Source organism: Austrofundulus limnaeus, unplaced genomic scaffold (genome assembly GCF_001266775.1).
Source record: "Austrofundulus limnaeus strain Quisiro unplaced genomic scaffold, Austrofundulus_limnaeus-1.0 Scaffold207, whole genome shotgun sequence".
In the NCBI taxonomy this organism is placed as follows: Eukaryota; Metazoa; Chordata; class Actinopteri; order Cyprinodontiformes; family Rivulidae; genus Austrofundulus; species Austrofundulus limnaeus.
Window position 1 is genome coordinate 469500 of NW_013952609.1, and position 8001 is coordinate 477500.

The window sequence follows — 8001 nt, forward strand, 5'->3', positions numbered from 1 at the left end:
TATATACACTATCTGTTTACAGAAATTTTATATATAAAAATTTATGTATTTATTAGAGGTGCAACAATACAGAAAATTCACAATTTGGTTCAGTTCGATACTTTAGTCTCGCGGTTCGATATATTTTTGATACAAAAAAGAGAAATGTCCATGCCCTTCTGAACATGTAATTTATTGAAATTAATTATGAACATTTGTTTGACCTCAAAAGTACAGTTTTTAAATTCAATTCTGCTGAAACAGCAAGTTTCTCAGTGGATCTGTGCTCAACAATGCAGTTTAGGTGGAGTAGTCAAACACAGATTCACTGAGCCTTCAACACAGCTTTTTCAGAAGAAATATTGATAAAATAATTTTTTTTTAAACTGTATTGTTCGATACAAGTGTGCATTGAACCTAGAGCACTGGATTAAATGGTTTGATACAGATACATGTATTGTTGCACTCCAAATATAAGATTTCTTAGATTCTAAGATTTTTCTTAGGTTTTTTAAAGTAAAAAAATAAAATGAAATTCTTGGCGGGCCGGACAGAAGTCATCCGCAGGCTACATGTGGCCCGTGGGCCACCAGTTGCCCATCCCTGTACTAGCAGTTCTCTAGCTCAGCTTTGCATATTTGAAATCTTCTACAACTGAAATCTTGAGCGAATTTAATATTATTGCTCTCGATCATCTCTGTGGGTGAACTTCGACATGCGAGGGGTGCGACCAGCAGTAGAATTTATTTGCCTTGCTCCGTGTTTGTCAGCTCTAGGCATAAGGACRTAGGGAGCTTGATCAACTTGCTGGGATATTTATATCCAAGTCCGGTTCTGCCTGGAGCCATCTGCTGCTCTCTCTTTAATCCAGCGGCATGCCACTGGTCATTAGCCGGCCACTCTATTACTCCCCCTCCCCTCTACAATTATATATATWTTTTGGCTTATTATGTTGATACTGCTATTAAATCACGGCGTGGGGAGCTCTCTTTAACTGAACTGCTCCAAATACTGTAGATATCTGATGCCCTCAAATCTTCCACAGTCTCATCCTCCAGCCTTTCATTTTATATTTCAGGTTATGGTGCTGATGTTTGGGCTTAAATATGCTTAAGTATGCTCTCACACAGAGTTTCTCTGCATGCATTCAGACCAGTTTTTATTTACCCTGCTGCACTCAGAGGCTCAGACTTCCTGGGCTGAAGACTTGAAAGRCAGACCAATTTCAGCAGGAGATTCAAGAACAAACACACAACGTCGATTTAAATCTTTCTGTCTTGAACTACACCTGAGTGAGTAAACAGCACTGACTGACTGTTAAACTTTACATCTTTGGAGCTCAGCAGGAAACAAAGTACGACAACAGACATCTGAGGGAGACAAGCGGCAGCATTAAATGCTGTATTTCAACAATGATTCTAAATGGATGAATTAGTGTTTTAGTTTCTATTTATGCTCTGAAGCCAAACAAACATCACGGCTCCACGGGTGGTACTGCCCATCTGTTGGCCAGACTGGTCAACAACACTGATTCAGACTGAAATATCTCACAAGCTATGAAATGAGCTGCGKAGAATTGTAATTTTCTCAATGAAGTATTTAATCCAGCACTGTGAAACAAAAACAGAAAAAYAGTTGGACACTTGGAAAACGATAGGCATAAAACTGCACGACAAGGGTAAATATTGATACATACATAGAAAAGATGGGATTTTTAGCATAGGTATCTTTGTGGAAGACTGGGATGAAAAACAAAAAGTTTATCAGAAAATGGTTGCAATAACAATACAAGATGTACAACATTATCATAGACCAGATATTTTAAAAAAGTGGTAATTTAGTCGTTTGAGACAAGAATAGAGACGATTTTAAGAGTTTTTTCCTACTGTATCTGGTACATTATAGTCAAATGAACCAATGAGTGCTGTGTTTTCTGCTGTTTTGAATTCCTTTCCACAGACTTTTCATTGTAGGCTTTACTTACATGTCAGACCCACTTACATGTCAGAAATTTAAAMTGGAATGCCCCTCAAGTGGGAATTCCCTATGGGAAAGTGGGAGAGTTCAGAATTCAAGATGGCAGCTACTCACCACAACTCAAAAGTGAGTAAAACTCTTACTTTTGCTTTTTTTTCTATATTATTTATTTCACATTTATTCAGTCGCACGTTTCAGTGTTTATAAGAGGACGTGTTAAAACACTGTTTCTATGAAGGGAATACCAGGTAGAGCTCAGTTAGTGTTTGTCTGCAGTGCTCAGCAGTAGCAACAAGACGTTTTGTTCTTAGTTGAAGTTAAACATGAAATGTCAAAGTGTACAACATTATCATAGACCAGATATTTTAAAAAGTGGTAATTTAGCCATTTGAGACAAGAATAAAGGCGATTTTAAGAGTTTTTTCCTATCTGGTAGATTATAGTCAGATGAACCAATGAGTGCTGTGTTTTCTGCTGTTTTGAGTTCCTTTCCACAGACTTTTCATTGCAGGCTTTAGGTATCGCTGGTTTCGCTTGAAGTCATTTAATTATTTTCCAGTTGTGTTGGGAATCTATTATAATTAATTACATTTAAACAGGGCCAACCCGTGGCATAGGCACTATAGAGAAATTCTAACTTCCATCTAGGAAGCGCCACAAATAGGTGACAAATGTATTTTTTGTATAACTTTTTATCAGAGTATAGTTAATTTAGTGTGTAGATGAATCACTGGTTCCTCAAGCTTAGGAGGGTAACTTTGTTCCTAGATGTGAAGTTATATGGTGCAGATGGTATTTCATGTTTAATGTATCCTATGATGCAGTCAACACTAACTACTGGTGATCTCAGATAAAGTTCGGGTTAAAGTCTAGTTTTCAGTGCTTTACCTTCATAAAATACTGATTTTATGTTGTTTTATTAATCCCAAGAATTTAGTAAAATGCTCCTCAAATGGCTGGGAAATACAGTTTTAAGTACCGGTAGATCTTTTACAAAAGTTTCCAGGTTACTATACCCATGGTACCATAAACTTTAATTAAAGATCTACTTAAAAATCTGCATTTTCCAGCCATTTGAAGAGCCCCCTCAGACCCCCTAGACCCCCTTAGAACCGTTTTAATCCACTGCTGCTTGTTAACATGACAAATGTATTATTATATTGTTAATTATTCTATCTGGACAACCTGGTTTCTAAAGATTAAACATAATATCAAAGACAAAACTATTTAATTTGGTTTGTGAATGTATGCAAATCGACAGTGAAAGTTAGAAAATTGGACAAGGGGGTGCCAACTGATATTTTGCCTAGGGTGCCAAATTCCTCAGCTTTCTGGGGAATTACTGTGGGAAGCTTTACTCTGCCAAATAAGAACACACGGTCTAAAAACAAGTGGAAAATCATTCATAAACAAGGTCAAAACCAAGTCTGATTTTCTGATTTTAAAAAGCCATGAGGTTATATAACGGTGACCCAAACAGATAAAAGCTTTGAAGCAATGTTCTCATGGTGTTCAGATATGATCTGAATCCTTAACCACACTGCAGATCAGTTTAGGAGTTCACTCTATGATCTGATGAGGAATTAATCTTTTTGCAATGAGCTCTTTTCTGAAGCGTCTCAGTTCTCACAGACAGCAGAATGCTGCACCAAATCCTCGATAAAACAAAAGGTTTTGTGTTCAAATAAAACACGACGCTGCGATCAGACAGTGAAACCATCTGATGGGCAGAGGGAGAGATGAAGGACCGGTGGCCCTGCCGCAGCACCGGCAGGAGGATATTTACTTCCGAGTATCCTCAATCTTTTCAGATTTATTAGAATAGCATGGAAGGAGGCAGCGGGGCCTCTTTTCAGTTAAATGTCACTGCTTTATTCGATGATTCTGCTATTTTTCTCAGCCCACTGAAGCTGCCTCGTCGCCTCTCGGGAAGTCAAGGGCCTGCTGTGAATGCCACTCCCTGACCGTGGTGGTGCTTGGTTTCCTCAGTGGGAGCCCAGGATTTATCGTCTTTCAACTTCAATGAGTGAGTGCAGAATTAAGTCATCGTAATGCAACATGGAAACACTTTTATTGTATGGAAACACACCAAGCTTTTAAAGGAAGATCTGAAACGAACCAATAATGCTCAGAATATGATGGGTATGACTCTCAGCTACTACTGCTCCAAGTTTCAGATCAATAGTTGCAACATTATAGTCAGTTATAGTCACTTTGTTTTCTAAAATGAAGCAGCCATCTTGAATTGTGTTGGCTCCAAAGGATAATGAGTTTTAGGTGCACATCCAGTGATTACTTTCTAAAAAATTTCATTAAAAYCCATCCTGTACTTCACGTGTCAATCTCAAGGCCCGCGGGCCAAATGTGGCCGCCAGATGACCACCGTCTGGACCACGAATTATTATTGTTTTCTTGTTCAAAACAAAACTAGATTTTAAATCAATTGTAAACTTTAAATTTGTGATTCTATGCTACAAAATAAACACATTTATAAAGATGAAAGATGATATTTGTCCAGCCCCTGAGCTGTTGGCTTTGAGTAATTGTGGCCCCTTGAGCAATTTAATTGAATAGCCTTGTATGAATGTCTCAAAATAAGCTGCTTTAAAGCCAGAATTGACCATAAAGTACATCTTCCATAATGCATATGTTGATTATTTTACCTGCATAATGACGGCATCTCACCACTAGGTAGAGCTGCACAGGATTCAAAGGGAACAGGCAGCCGGCAAAATTTGCCGTGCAAAATCTCCATTTTGTTGCATTTTCACCAGCTACTTTTGCTGTGGCCTAGTTGTACTGGGAAGTTGGAATTTCCCATTTACATGTCAGAAATTTAAACTGGAATGCCCCTCATGCGGGAATTCCCTGTGGGAAAGTGGGAGAGTTCAGAATTCAAGATGGCAGCTACTCACCACAAATCAACAGTGGCTACGTTTACATGGACATAAGTAATCGGATTAAATGTCCGTTCGGAATAAAAATGTGTCATGTAAACAGCCCGTTCGGATTATTCTGATTCGTTTGAGCTCAATCCGAATGAATTTTTAATCCGAATGAGAGGGGTGGGTTATGCCGATTGATAATCAGAATGACGTGCATGTAAACACTTAATCGGATCCTCTTATTCTGATTGTAGAAAACTGACCTGTGTGCGCATGTCTGCTGACTATCCACCTGGTTCTGCTCTTTAGACGAGGTGGAGCAGCAGCGCTGTAGTTTCCAGCTGTGCTGTGCCGYGCAGAACTTTTCCTCCACGCTCTCTTAACAGATAAAAAAGGAGACAAACAGCATACGTTGCTTCGYAAAAAATAAAAATAAAAAATACGTATTGCTTCATCTGCAGGCTGCAGCTCAACCGGGGGCTAATGACGTCTCTACCGTTTTTAAAAGCTGACACGGGTCCGTCCTGAGCGCACAGAAGAGCTTTGTTTATGTTTGTAACACGAAAGTAGAGCTGAAAGTTTACAACACTGCGCATATCCGGACTTTTATTCTGAATAAAAGTCCGGTGCATGTAAACACTTGTCATGATCGGATTGTGTACATGTAAATAGTACATTCGGATTATTTAATCCAAACACTTTTCAATCCAATCAAAAAATTGTGTGCATGTAAACATAGCTAGCTAGTGAGTAAAAGTCTTACTTTTACTTTTAATATTATTTCTATATTATTTATTTCACATTTATTCAGTCGCATGTTTCAGTGTTTATAAGAGGATTTGTTAAAGCGCTGTTTCTATGAAGGGAATACCAGGTAGAGCTCAGTTAGTGTTTGTTTGCAGTGCTCAGCTGTAGCAACGAGACGTTTTGTTCTTAGTTGAAGTTAAACATGAAATGTCAAAGTTGATTACAACTGGCCCTTTGAGGGCCACTATAACACTCATGTGGCCCTCTGAAAATTTGACCCACATTTCAAACCTTCTCTTCAACCATAAAATCTGGTCAACAAAGCAGATTGTAAACATGTCATTTATAATATAAACAGAATTCTTTCTCAGGAAATCTTACTGAAAGTACTTTAATCTCAACCACTAATCCTTTTACAGCAACATGTGTTACCATGACTTCAAGGCTGATAACCAGAAAGAAACCATCTCTGCATGACATAAATCTACCACTGAGCTGCGACTCATGCAATGGCCATCTGCAAAAATAAATAAATAAACGCACTGGAGCTGAGTGACAGGGCTCTATCTGAAATTTGCCATGACCTATTTGAATATAGTGAAATAAGGCAGTGAGAATCCTCTTATGTCACTCTAAATAAAGTTTTTTGGATGAAGTGTAATCTCTGATCCTGCCATCCCTCCTATATCAGTAATAACCAGGTCTTATCGTAAGCACTGCYATTTAGATTAAACAAACTCCGCCATCTCTTTGGCATCTTTTTTTTTTCATTCTGGATGGATGGGCAATTTCAAAAAGAGGCAACAGTCTGGCATGGACACAAACGGAGTAATATCTCCAAAGCCGCAAAACAGATCAGCGCGAGTCAAACCTGATATATTTTTCTCTGAGTGCTCATAAAACCGAGTGCAACGTCATGTTGTTGGCAAGCTGTGTGGCTTCTGCAGCAGTGACACTAAACTGCAGATTGAGAGAGCATGAGACATTTTTCCTTCTCTGAGACAAAGAATAACTTCTATAAAAAAAATTAAAAAGGATGCCCAGATGACTAGTAAAAAAACAAATACAAAGCAGCTTCCTGATTTAAAATATAACCCATTGGCAGATTCTAACGGAAAAAAATTCCTGAGGGATTTATCTTAATATAAATGTATGGCCTAAATTTGTTTCCTGTTGCTAAGGACTTCTAAAAGCGTCTGGCCAATAACAGACCAGACTCCCTTTTTTGCCTTTAGGTAGAATGTTAATTAGGGTCACGAAGGGTCACGTTGCAATGCAGTCGCTAAAATGAGGCAAGAATTTCCGAGGGATCTTCTCATTTGGGATGATGCCAGTCTCATTTCTGCCACCACCAAAGCTTCAAGTGCGCAGCCTTTTGTGTGTTTGTTTCTGGCTCAATGAGGAAACCGTCTGGCACAACGAGGCAGGTAAGAAGGGTTTTAGCACACAGCTATTTAAGGAAAGGGATTTTAAAAGCACACATGGAACAGACGGCTCTAATTCACACAGGCTGCYGCTCAGGTACACTGAGGACGCGAATGGAGGATTCTTCAACAAAACGAGAAACTGTAAATGGAAACCTTTGGCTAAAGTTGCGTCAGGTAATTATAGGCACCCTGAAAATAAGGCTGGACAAAAAACTGGTTACCTAATTAGTCCAAAGCACCTGCAAAAGATCGATACAGGACTCAAGTGTCCATTTATCTCTGAGCTTTTCTTCAGGGCTCAGCGTGTTTCACATGTTTGTTTACAACAATCACTTTGGCCGAAGGCACTTTGCCACATAACGACCTTCCTTTTCTGTATTGAACTTGTGAACCCGTCACACCGGCTCTCCTTCAATTTCTTGGATGGCCTCTCGAGTGAGTTCTCCGTAATAGAACGTGATTTGGAGAGAGCTACTATCAACCCTCCATGTGGGTGACATCCCTCACTGCTCGTACCGCGGTGAAGGGAGGAATGTATTTCACTAACAATGGCCTGTCAGCCTTTACTTGCCCTGTCGCCGGGTCTTAAAAGGTGACATCGACCAGTTGTGGTGAGTTTGTGGCGCAGAAAGAGACAGGACCGTGTGACAGGGCCAACCACAATACCAGTCCCTACCCCAGCCAAAAACACATCTGAACAGAAAAGCTGCAAAAATTGGACAAAACCCCAATTTGTAGGAAACGACAGCATTCCCAAAAGCACTGCAATGTTTCAGAAACTGTATTGACAATCAGAAAACGCAACAATGGGAGAGAAAGCTCAGTGAGACAGAAAAAAAATGGCAATTACAGAAAACCCCACTGCAAAATAAAAGCAATACACGGTATCATTTCAAAACATCCAGGAAATGAGACAGAAAACACAACTGGTTAGAAAATGAAATCTCAGCTAACACACACACACACACACACACACACACACACAC